The 12,287-nt window shown below is 46.9% G+C and overlaps 1 protein-coding gene across 5 annotated transcripts in view; it reads left to right on the top strand.

Annotated features, from left to right (window-relative positions):
- The first annotated feature begins 4,931 nt into the window (after positions 1–4,931).
- col22a1 (collagen, type XXII, alpha 1) overlaps positions 4,932–12,287 on the top strand; it is a 173,101-nt gene continuing 165,745 nt past the window's right edge. For 2 of the 5 annotated variants that reach the window (XM_031903862.1, XM_031903859.1), the window contains exon 1: positions 4,933–5,278. The gene's annotated coding sequence lies outside the window, so the exon portion shown is untranslated. Of the gene's footprint in view, positions 5,279–6,052; positions 6,094–12,287 lie in introns of those variants that run through there. The other 3 variants (XM_031903861.1, XM_004915036.4, XM_031903860.1) reach the window with 3 other exon arrangements.

The following is a 12,287-nucleotide window of genomic DNA, read 5'->3' as shown; positions in this document are numbered from 1 at the left end:
TGAGTGAGTGAAGGACTGGCCAGACTGGGGATGAGTGAGTGAAGGACTCCCCATCCATAGAAATCCCTCGGTTGCCTTCACAGCTCCAAAATAACGTTGTTAGCCATTACTGATTCCAATTATCCCAAAACATTTCCAAGAATGTGCTTAAAAAGTCCATGTAGGGTTACGGGATTACGGAAAGTGAAACATAATGACTGTATTATTGGTGTAATGACAAATAAAATACATAAATACTTAGAAGAGATTTACAGTAGTTGGGTTACCCCGGAGCAGTGAGTTACGGATCAGACAGGTAGCACATTCCTTTGTTCCACAGAAACCTGAGCCGGCTGAGGAATGCTACATGTTCATCTGCTTAAACATTACCTAAATATCCCCAGCGGAGGCTCTTCGTGTAATAGAAATATAAAATGTGACGACTGAGAGCCCCTCGGGATACGTCAAGTCAGGTGGAACGTTCTACACAGTCTTCTGTCAAACACAAGTGATCCGATTAGTTGCCTTAAATGCACATTATCTTGTTTTGTCTGCTCCATCTGGAACAACTATCGGAGGGATGGGATATTGAGAAAAAGAGACTTCGATTTCCCCATTTCCCCTCGTCATTTACCTTTTGCCTTTTCCCTTTGGGTTTCACCTTCTTTCTATGAAAAACCTCAAACATGTTTTGCCCTAGAATCCTAAAAGCTGATGCTCATCCATTGGGTTTCAGAGGATTATGGGGAGAAGAAGTTTAGGGGGTGCATGCCTTTTTGGCTCCCAATACCATGGGGAAGGGTGGGTGGTGCCAAGGAGTAAGTTGATGCTCATCCATTGGGTTTCAGAGGATTATGGGGAGAAGAAGTTTAGGGGGTGCATGCCTTTTAGCTCCCAATACCATGGAGAAGGGTGGGTGGTGCCAAGGAGTAAGCTGATGCTCATCCATAGGGTTTCAGAGGATTATGGGGAGAAGAAGTTTAGGGGGTTCATGCCTTTTCAGCTCCCAATACCATGGAGAAGGGTGGGTGGTGCCAAGGAGTAAGTTGATGCTCATCCATTGGGTTTCAGAGGATTATGGGGAGAAGCAGTTTAGGGGGTCCATGCCTTTATCGCTCCCAATACCATGGAGAAGGGTGGATGGTGCCAAGGAACCTGAGGAAAGAGGGATCAATAAAGAAGAGGCACTTTAAGGTACAATAAATCCTCACTGAGATAACTGTAGGGAGAAGTGTGGGGTTAGTTCTCCAGGCAATGAGTTGCCAAAGTTGAGGCTGGGCCAGTGGGGCACCATGACACCCTCCTCTCCTGATCATGGCAAAAGTAAGTATAAGTTGCTCACACGGGGGGAGGGGCTGGTGGTGGGTAAGTGGACAGGTGGCAGGGGAGGTGTTGGGGCCCCGGTGGTACCAGGACTGTTCGGCCTTGCACTCTCCAGTCTGACCCCAGGCTCAAGTGGCCATGAGTAGCGTAGTGGATATTTGCTATAAGGCAACACTGTGAGAGCCTGTAGGCTAGTGCTGGCCACCTGCTATGTAAATACGACCCATGGTGGTGACTGTTATACATACCTACCTTCATTTATTATTGGCACTAGTGAGAAGGGTACTGGGGGAATTATTTGCCTGAAGAAGAAAGAAGTGCTGAAGAAAACCTGGGATCAACAAGGTGCCACATTGTTCTTTCACTGACAGGGAGTCCAGACTGACCAGTCCGCATAGAAACATGGAATCCAGAAGAACAATAAAGGCTAAACCATTAATGGCCTAATTTTATTAGACAGTCAAGTGAAAGGAAGACCAGATGGGCAAGTAGTCATAGAGACAGGCCATCAAGTATCTTATCCGGCCAGTTAGGGAATGGTCAGTGTAGGTGGTCTGGTAACCAGAGAAACACATCCCAGTTGGGGAAGGAAGTTTCTGTCAGACAGGTGGTTCCCCCCGGGCACGGAATAACAAGATCATTAATTACTGGCTCTTTTTCAGAGAGTTTCGCACCCAGGGCAGATGGACCAATAACAAAATAAACACTTTTTTAATGTAAAATGATGGGCTTTGCTGAGTATAAAATAAGAATAAATCAAATTAAATCAAAATTTTCTGCATATTTCTATTGGTCTAACTGGATCAGTGAAAAGAGCCTATTGTAGGGGGTGGTGGAAGGCTCCCCCAGTCATCCTTGTTTGAGCAGTACCACCAAGGCCTGTAGGCGGTGGTACAGGTAGTACCCCTAGTATCTATAAATGTAGATGGTGAAGGTTCAGGGCAGGAGGGCCCCAGCCTGAAAGAGTGGCAGTATCAACAGCTGTTAGAGATATACTTTACTTACAGGGGCAGAAAACTCTGCAGGTGCTGGGGGCCTTAATTAAAGGGAAACTAAACCCCCAGAATGAATACGTAATCAACAGGCAGTTTATATTATGTTAAGTGGCCTATTAAAGAATCTCCCCAAACTGGAATATATATATCAGTAAATATTGTCCTTTTACATCCTTTCCCTTGAGCCGCCATTTAGTGATGGGCTGTGTGCCCCCTCAGAGATCAGCTGACAGGAAGTGATGCAGCTCTAACTGTAACAGGAAGTAGTGTGGGAGCAAAAGGCAGAACTCTGCCCATTCATTGGCTGATGGGGCCTAGCATGTATGTGTGCCTTGGCTTGTTTGTGTGCACTGTGACTCCTATGATCCCAGGGGGCGGGGCTTAGTACTTAAAATGGCAGTTTCCTATTTAGGATTACCCAATGGCACATACTGCTAAATAAGTATATTTATATGAAAATGGTTTATTTAGATGAAGCAGGGTTTTACATATGAGCTGTTTATGCAATATATTTTTATAGAGACATTGCTCGCGGGTATATAGGGGCTACCTGAGGTGGCAGTTGGGCCCCACTATTAATAAAACACATTCTCCCTGTATTAATCCCATGGTTGGGTTTGCTGGATCCGCAGCCAGACAATGATAAACAGGCCAGTGAGGAACAAACATGTTATTCGTACAATGCACATTTCCCATACGCCCACGGCTGCGGCCCGGCCTCGGTCTCCGCGCTGACATTTAGCAGAGTGACCGCAGTGTTCGGGACTCAGGGAAGTGACCCCGCAGCCGCGTCTGGGGGCAGTCTATTTGTATTTTACATTATTATAATGTATAAATAACCCCCCTTGCTTTATCATAAGGATACAAGGATTGATTGTTTGAGATATCTACATGTATCTCAGTAGCTGTAACTCCCAGTAACTCCCAGTAACTCCCAGTACTCCCCGACGGCCACAGGCTGTGCTGTAATTTGGATTAATGCCTTATATATAATAAAAGATATATTATAAGAGTTTAAAGCTCTTAAGGGGGCAGTGCATGGCTTTGTTTATTGGCTATAAATTATCTTGGCTGCTGGGGTCAGTGACCCCCCATTTGAAAACTGGAAAGAGGCAGAAATGGAAGTCAAATAATTCGAAGACTCTAAAAAATAAAAAATGAAGAACAAGTTGCTAAGAATATGCAGTTTTAGGTGAACAACCCCTTTATACCGTAAAGGAACACTGCCATGGGAAAACGTGATTTTTTCAAAACCCATCAGTTAATAGAGCTTCTCCAGCAGAATCCTGCATTGTAATCTGTTTTTCCCATGGGGCTAGCCATATTCTTCATTTCCCAGGGTGCCACAGCCATGTGACCTGTGCTCTGATAAACTTCAGTCTCACTTTACTGCTGCGCTGCAAGTTGGAGTGATATCCCCCCCCCCTCACCCCCAGCAGCCGATCAGCAGAACAATGGGAAGGGAGCAAGATAGCAGCTCCCAGTAGGTATCAGAATAGCACTCAATAGTAAGAAATCCAAGTCCGGCTTGGGACTCCTCCAGTTACATGGGAGTAAGAGAAACAATAGGTTAGCTGAAAGCAGTTCTAATGTGTAGCGCTGGCTGAAAGCTCAGACTCAGGCACACTTTACTGCTGCGCTGCAAGTTGGAGTGATATCCCCCCCTCACCCCCAGCAGCCAATCAGCAGAACAATGGGAAGGGAGCAAGATAGCAGCTCCCAGTAGGTATCAGAATAGCACTCAATAGTAAGAAATCCAAGTCCGGCTTGGGACTCCTCCAGTTACATGGGAGTAGGAGAAACAATAGGTTAGCTGAAAGCAGTTCTAATGTGTAGCGCTGGCTGAAAGCTCAGACTCAGGCACACTTTACTGCTGCGCTGCAAGTTGGAGTGATATCCCCCCCCTCACCCCCAGCAGCCAATCAGCAGAACAATGGGAAGGGAGCAAGATAGCAGCTCCCAGTAGGTATCAGAATAGCACTCAATAGTAAGAAATCCAAGTCCGGCTTGGGACTCCTCCAGTTACATGGGAGTAGGAGAAACAATAGGTTAGCTGAAAGCAGTTCTAATGTGTAGCGCTGGCTGAAAGCTCAGACTCAGGCACAATGCACTGAGATGGCGCCTACACACCAATATTACAGCTACAAATACATTTGTTGGTTCAAGAATAAAAGGTTAAATGGCAGAAGGAATTATTTGCTGTGTAACAGTGTCATTTAGAGATAGAAAGTAAATATTACAAATTATATCATTTATTACAGAAAGTGCCAGTGTCTCTGTGCCGTATAAGCCAGTGCCAATGTGCCAAGCTGCCACTATAGACCTATTCTGCTCCCATGGATATAACTGCAGTCCCTTCCCCAATACCCCCTTTAGTGGAATAGTGAAAAACTGCTTTTCCCTTGGCCGCTGCACACACTTCCCCCAGCCCATCTGCTGTCTGCCCCCATCAACAACCTGACAAGTTATTTCAGATGCTGCTGTAAGGGGGACAGAAATACCCAGAAAAGTCGACTTGGGCTATAATTGGCCAGAGCTGCCAGCCCGAGAGCCATTTTTGCCCTCTCTCGCCCAGTTCTATAGTTGCTCCTGAAACCCAATCCTTATGGCGGCCCCTCCTCTGTGCAGTCCCCAGACAGATCAGCCTCCCTTGTCTATTCCACTTGAGCTCCCCTCCCTGCCGAGGAACAGGCTGGAGCACCATTCTTGTGCCATTCATCCCCCTCAGACCAGGATCATTGTCCCCCCTACCACCAACCAACTCAGGAATTCCATGTATGTTGTGCAATGCAGCAGCGGCCGCAGCAGCCCACCCTTTCCCTGATGTGACAAGGGCCCCTCAGGATGATCTGAAGCTTTCTTATTATTGATTACAAGTCCCTTTTTTTTTTGGGGAGGAAGAGTGGGAACTTATCTATGTGACGCTTCCCGGTGCCCCCCAAGTGCCACTGAGAATCACCGTAGGATGAGCCCCTGAATAGGTAAGATGGGGGGTTCTATTTCTTCTATGGCTACACCTGTTGCTGCTGATTCCTTTCTACCTTTCCCTGGAGCAGAAAAGTTCAGATTTCACTATATAAAAGTTCTGGCAAGTTTAATAAAAGTATCTTTGCCCTTTGCCGGAATGATTTGTGGCCCCCGGGGCAGCGCTCAGCCGGGGCATTGGGGCATTGCTTTCTATTGCCCCCGGGATTTGCACTCAAGCTCTATAGCAGCAGTGATTAATATTTAGGGGAATGCACTTGGTACAGGGAATGGTGATTTCTACTCCTTTAGATCTTGTTGAACTACAACGCTGCTACTATTAAGATCCAGGAGGGGCACGTATAATACCCAACCCCATCAATGTATATTGTGTTTGTCCTTCATTTTGGGTTATTCACCTTTGTGTTTACTTTTGCTATGATGTAGAGAGTAATATTGCAAGACAGTTTGCAATTGGTCTTCATTTTTTATTATTTGTAGTTGCTTTAGTGTTTGTTCAGCAGCTTTCCAGTTTGGCGTTTTAGCAGCTATCCGGTTGCTAGGGTCCAAATGACCTTAGCAATCAGGGAGTGGGAATCAGGGAATAGAAGAGAACCTGGATAGAAAAATACAGTATAAAAAGTAACAATAACCATATAACTGGAGCCTCACAGTGATATAATTTTCTGGCTGCCGGGGTCGGTGACCCCTGTTTGAAAGCTGCAAGTAGTTAGAAGAGGACGGCAAACCGTTTAAAAACTATAAAAAATAAATAATGAAGACCAATTGAAAAGTGCCACTGAGAATCACCGTAGGATGAGCCCCTGAGTAGGTAAGATGGGGGGTTCTATTTCTTCTATGGCTACACCTGTTGCTGCTGATTCCTTTCTACCTTTCCCTAGAGCTGAAAAGTTCAGATTTCACTATAAAGAAGTTCTGCCAAGTTTAATAAAAGTATCTTTGCCCTTTGCCGGAATGATTTGTGGCCCCCGGGGCAGCGCTGAGCCAGGGCATTGCTCTCTATTGCCCCCGGGATTTGCACTCAAGCTCTATAGCAGCAGTGATTAATATTTAGGGGAATGCACTTGGTACAGGGAATGGTGATTTCTACTCCTTTAGATCTTGTTGAACTACAACACTGCTACTTATTAAGATCCAGGAGGGGCACGTATAATACCCAACCCCATCAATGTATATTGTGTTTGTCCTTCATTCATTTTGGGCTGTTCACCTTTGCGTTCACTTTTGCTATGATGTAGAGAGTAATATTGCAAGACAGTTTGCAGTTGGTCTTCATTTTTTATTATTTGTAGTAGTAGTAATTGATTTAGTGTTTGTTCAGCAGCTTTCCAGTTTGGCATAGTAGCAGCTATCGGGTTGCTAGGGTCCAAATGACCTTAGCAACCAGGGAGTGGTTTGAATGAGAGACAGGAATAGGAATAGAACCTGAATGAAAATGACAGTATAAAAAGTAACAATAACCATATAATTGTAGCCTCACAGTGCTATAGTTTTCTGGCTGCCGGGGTCAGTGACCCTTGTTTGAAAGCTACAAGGAGTTAGAAGAGGACGGCAAACTATTTAAAAACTAAGATCAATTGAAAAGTTGCTTAGAACTGGCCATTCTGACAGAATGCTCTGTTATACAGATAGCTAGAATCTCAGCCATAAAGCAGGGCAGGACTGCTGCTTACAATGGGGGGGGATCAGATAGGATCTGTGCCACTGTGACAGAATGCTCTGTTATACAGATAGCTAGAATCTCAGCCATAAAGCAGGGCAGGACTGCTGCTTACAATGGGGGGATCAGATAGGATCTGTGCCACTGTGACAGAATGCTCTGTTATACAGATAGCTAGAATCTCAGCCATAAAGCAGGGCAGGACTGCTGCTTACAATGGGGGGATCAGATAGGATCTGTGCCACTGTGACAGAATGCTCTGTTATACAGATAGCTAGAATCTCAGCCATAAAGCAGGGCAGGACTGCTGCTTACAATGGGGGGATCAGATAGGATCTGTGCCACTGTGACAGAATGCTCTGTTATACAGATAGCTAGAATCTCAGCCATAAAGCAGGGCAGGACTGCTGCTTACAATGGGGGGATCAGATAGGATCTGTGCCACTGTGACAGAATGCTCTGTTATACAGATAGCTAGAATCTCAGCCATAAAGCAGGGCAGGACTGCTGCTTACAATGGGGGGATCAGATAGGATCTGTGCCACTGTGACAGAATGCTCTGTTATACAGATAGCTAGAATCTCAGCCATAAAGCAGGGCAGGACTGCTGCTTACAATGGGGGGGGATCAGATAGGATCTGTGCCACTGTGACAGAATGCTCTGTTATACAGATAGCTAGAATCTCAGCCATAAAGCAGGGCAGGACTGCTGCTTACAATGGGGGGATCAGTTCAGTTGGGAAATGAGCAGAGAGATGTAGCACAGTAATGTGAGCGCGCGGGTCGGTGCCAGAGGAGCTGCTGTAGGACGGACAAGTCTCCACACATTTCGCGCAGCTGAGACTCAGATACCCCCATAGAGAATACAGAACTATTTAAGGCCGTTTGGGCCGGTACAGTCCTGCACTCTGACAGGGTAGAAATGCTTAGGAGGTTTGTGTGAAGCCTGTGAGGCAGCCGGGGCCGTGTCAGAAGGGATAAATCACATACTAATTGTAAAATTAATGGTTTGGTTTTAATCTTTAAGAACAATGAGAGAAAAATGACTGCCCCTGTGCCTCTATCCATAAAATGGGGCAATCTTTCCATACTGCTTTGCAGTAAAATATTCCCATTTATTTGATTATTCCAGTAAAATGATAATAGGTTTTTTGTATTACTGTCTCTGGGAAGGAAATTACACATTGAGGAATCAGGCCAATCAGATGCTTTGCTTTGGTTTTCTAACTGTTGAAATCTAATTGCTGATTGGTTGCCCTGGGCACCGCTAATGCTTTACACTTTTTACACACCATGTGTATATAGATATATATATATAATGAGTTCAGGGCATTAGTTCCTCCCCCTCACCACCTTCCCTTTATGCTTTCCCATGTGATGCAGAATCCCATGGAATCATGGGTAAATGAGTGTGAGAGCCTTTGACAAGTGGTTTATATGAGGTGTAAAATCCCCACCTGTTGTCCAACTCCCAGACCCCCCGGAGAGCGAAAGGGCTGTGAAATGTCAATCAACAATAGCTGTAAGGCCCTTATCTACGGAATATCTCCACGGTGGGCGCCCCTTTGGGGGGGGGTGGGCTGCTGTGGGTGCCCCAGTGGGCCCTGCACCCTCCCCGCCCCCAGTCAGATAACTGCTGAAATTCCAAACTGGAGAGCTGCTGAACAAAAATTTATATAAATAAATAAAAAAACTACTAAAAATAAAAAAGGAAGACCAACTGCAAAGTGTCTACTCATGGTAAAAATGAACTCAAAGCTGTACAACCCCTTCAATAAATGAACAAGTTGAACTCCTGCAGAACACCACACACTGGTGGGAGATGGTATTGCAGCATGTGGGGCTTCTTGTTGCCGGTGTAGTACAGTATGTAAGGGGGATATAAATACAGCGGAGGAGTAAGAATATTTAGTACATGACGGGGGGATTTACGTGTGACGGTGTTACTATAAGGGTCCTGCCTAGAACTAACTGGGCCACACAGCTGTCCAACATGGAGGACAAGCGCCAGAGCCAATGACATGAGTTGGTAACTACTATCCACCATCATGGTAACGGCACCTTTGGCAGAGTCATCGAAGAGCCAACCAAACTGCCCTGCCATCTGTATATGTAACTAGGGGGCAGTTTTAACTATGTTGCAGAGTAAGTAGTATAGGTATAGGGTTTGTGTGTTTCTTGTAGCCAGAGACTTGCTGAGCAAAGGTGGGTCAGTAAGTGGCTCAGTCCTGCCCCCCTGGGCTGGTAGAACAAACACCACAAATAATGATTTAACTGTATGTCCTTAGGCAATGCCTGGAATAGACGCGAGATACTCATTGGCCTTGTTCATTCAAGTGTTGTTATCGGTTAGATTTTGAAATATGTCAAATTTGATGGATTGTGAATTGTTAATTTGAGATTAATACTTTACCGGCACCAAGGAAAAAAGTAAGATTTGTTACATGCTGCAAAGGCATATCTGATACAGCGAGTAAACAGGGACTGGGGCTGTGAGATAGCAGGTATAGTAGGGAGAGATGGTGCCTATAGTAGCAGTGGGGGGATAATAGCCTCTGGGAAGGGACAGGGGCTGTGGGATAGCAGGTATAGTAGGGAGAGATGGTGCCTATAGTAGCAGTGGGGGGATAATAGCCTCTGGGAAGGGACTGGGGCTGTGGGATAGCAGGTATAGTAGGGAGAGATGGTGCCTATAGTAGCAGTGGGGGGATAATAGCCTCTGGGAAGGGACTGGGGCTGTGGGATAGCAGGTATAGTAGGGAGAGATGGTGCCTATAGTAGCAGTGGGGGGATAATAGCCTCTGGGAAGGGACTGGGGCTGTGGGATAGCAGGTATAGTAGGGAGAGATGGGGCCTATAGTAGCAGTGGGGGGATAATAGCCTCTGGGAAGGGACTGGGGCTGTGGGATAGCAGGTATAGTAGGGAGAGATGGTGCCTATAGTAGCAGTGGGATAATAGCCTCTGGGAAGGGACTGGGGCTGTGGGATAGCAGGTATAGTAGGGAGAGATGGTGCCTATAGTAGCAGTGGGATAATAGCCTCTGGGAAGGGACTGGGGCTGTGGGATAGCAGGTATAGTAGGGAGAGATGGTGCCTATAGTAGCAGTGGGGGGATAATAGCCTCTGGGAAGGGACTGGGGCTGTGGGATAGCAGGTATAGTAGGGAGAGATGGTGCCTATAGTAGCAGTGGGATAATAGCCTCTGGGAAGGGACTGGGGCTGTGGGATAGCAGGTATAGTAGGGAGAGATGGTGCCTATAGTAGCAGTGGGATAATAGCCTCTGGGAAGGGACTGGGGCTGTGGGATAGCAGGTATAGTAGGGAGAGATGGTGCCTATAGTAGCAGTGGGGGGATAATAGCCTCTGGGAAGGGACTGGGGCTGTGGGATAGCAGGTATAGTAGGGAGAGATGGTGCCTATAGTAGCAGTGGGGGGATAATAGCCTCTGGGAAGGGACTGGGACTGTGGGATAGCAGGTATAGTAGGGAGAGATGGGGCCTATAGTAGCAGTGGGGGGATAATAGCCTCTGGGAAGGGACTGGGGCTGTGGGATAGCAGGTATAGTAGGGAGAGATGGTGCCTATAGTAGCAGTGGGGGGATAATAGCCTCTGGGAAGGGACTGGGGCTGTGGGATAGCAGGTATAGTAGGGAGAGATGGTGCCTATAGTAGCAGTGGGGGGATAATAGCCTCTGGGAAGGGACTGGGACTGTGGGATAGCAGGTATAGTAGGGAGAGATGGGGCCTATAGTAGCAGTGGGGGGATAATAGCCTCTGGGAAGGGACTGGGGCTGTGGGATAGCAGGTATAGTAGGGAGAGATGGTGCCTATAGTAGCAGTGGGGGGATAATAGCCTCTGGGAAGGGACTGGGGCTGTGGGATAGCAGGTATAGTAGGGAGAGATGGTGCCTATAGTAGCAGTGGGGGGATAATAGCCTCTGGGAAGGGACTGGGGCTGTGGGATAGCAGGTATAGTAGGGAGAGATGGTGCCTATAGTAGCAGTGGGGGGATAATAGCCTCTGGGAAGGGACTGGGGCTGTGGGATAGCAGGTATAGTAGGGAGAGATGGTGCCTATAGTAGCAGTGGGGGGATAATAGCCTCTGGGAAGGGACTGGGGCTGTGGGATAGCAGGTATAGTAGGGAGAGATGGTGCCTATAGTAGCAGTGGGCGGATAATAGGCTGCAACATACCAGCCAGGTAGGATGCCTATATGGGGGCCCTGGAAATAAAGTTGTGAATGTATCTGTATGACACAGAGGCCCCTAATGTTTATTTGTACAGAGCCCAGGGCCGCTGCGCTACTGAGGGCTGCGATGGTGGCAAAGTTTGTTTTTGCTCTCGGCACCCACCACGCAATAATAATTGCACCCAATCACCTACTTTGCCCTAGTTAATTAACGCCGGTGCTAAAAGTCTTATTATTTACATGAGAAGGTTTATTGAATGAGAGAACGCGGCACTTTCCTAGGAAAGAGAAAAAACATCACTCGGCTTTCACGTCCCCTTTATTGCGCTTCCAGAATAAACAGTCGGATAATCGTCCCTTTTGTCACCGCTTGTTTGCGCCTCATTAGAGATTCTTTATTAGTGTTTGGGAACCACTGAAAGGGAAATATTTACTGTGCTGCGATATAAGGAGAAACAGGGCAGTCTCTGGGGTCTCGTAACTGTCACTTGTAACATAAGGGAGTAATGTCTCTGTTTCCATGAGCTTTTTAGCCCCCCCTCCAATTTATTTGTGCCCTGGGTACCCCTGGAACTATAGCAGGGTGACTGTTACCCCAATGTTTCTATATATCTGTAACCTTGTTATGGGCTAAGGGGGCCCAGCCTGAAGGCCAGTTAGGGGGGGATTTGGGGTGAGTGCTTATTTGTGCCCCGGGTACCCCTGGAACTATAGCAGGGTGACTGTTACCCCAATGTTTCTATATATCTGTAACCTTGTTATGGGCTAAGGGGGCCCAGCCTGAAGGCCAGTTAGGGGGGGATTTGGGGTGAGTGCTTATTTGTGCCCCGGGTACCCCTGGAACTATAGCGGGGTGACTGTTACCCCAATGTTTCTATATATCTGTAACCTTGTTATGGGCTAAGGGGGCCCAGCCTGAAGGTCAGTTAGGGGGGGATTTGGGGTGAGTGCTTATTTGTGCCCTGGGTACCCCTGGAACTATAGCAGGGTGACTGTTACCCCAATGTTTCTATATATCTGTAACCTTGTTATGGGCTAAGGGGGCCCAGCCTGAAGGCCAGTTAGGGGGGGATTTGGGGTGAGTGCTTATTTGTGCCCCGGGTACCCCTGGAACTATAGCAGGGTGACTGTTACCCCAATGTTTCTATATATCTGTA

The sequence above is a fragment of the Xenopus tropicalis genome, chromosome 6 (genome assembly GCF_000004195.4).
Source record: "Xenopus tropicalis strain Nigerian chromosome 6, UCB_Xtro_10.0, whole genome shotgun sequence".
Taxonomy (NCBI): domain Eukaryota; kingdom Metazoa; phylum Chordata; class Amphibia; order Anura; family Pipidae; genus Xenopus; species Xenopus tropicalis.
Note: the sequence above shows the minus strand (reverse complement) of the source record. Positions and strands in the feature narration are given on the sequence as shown.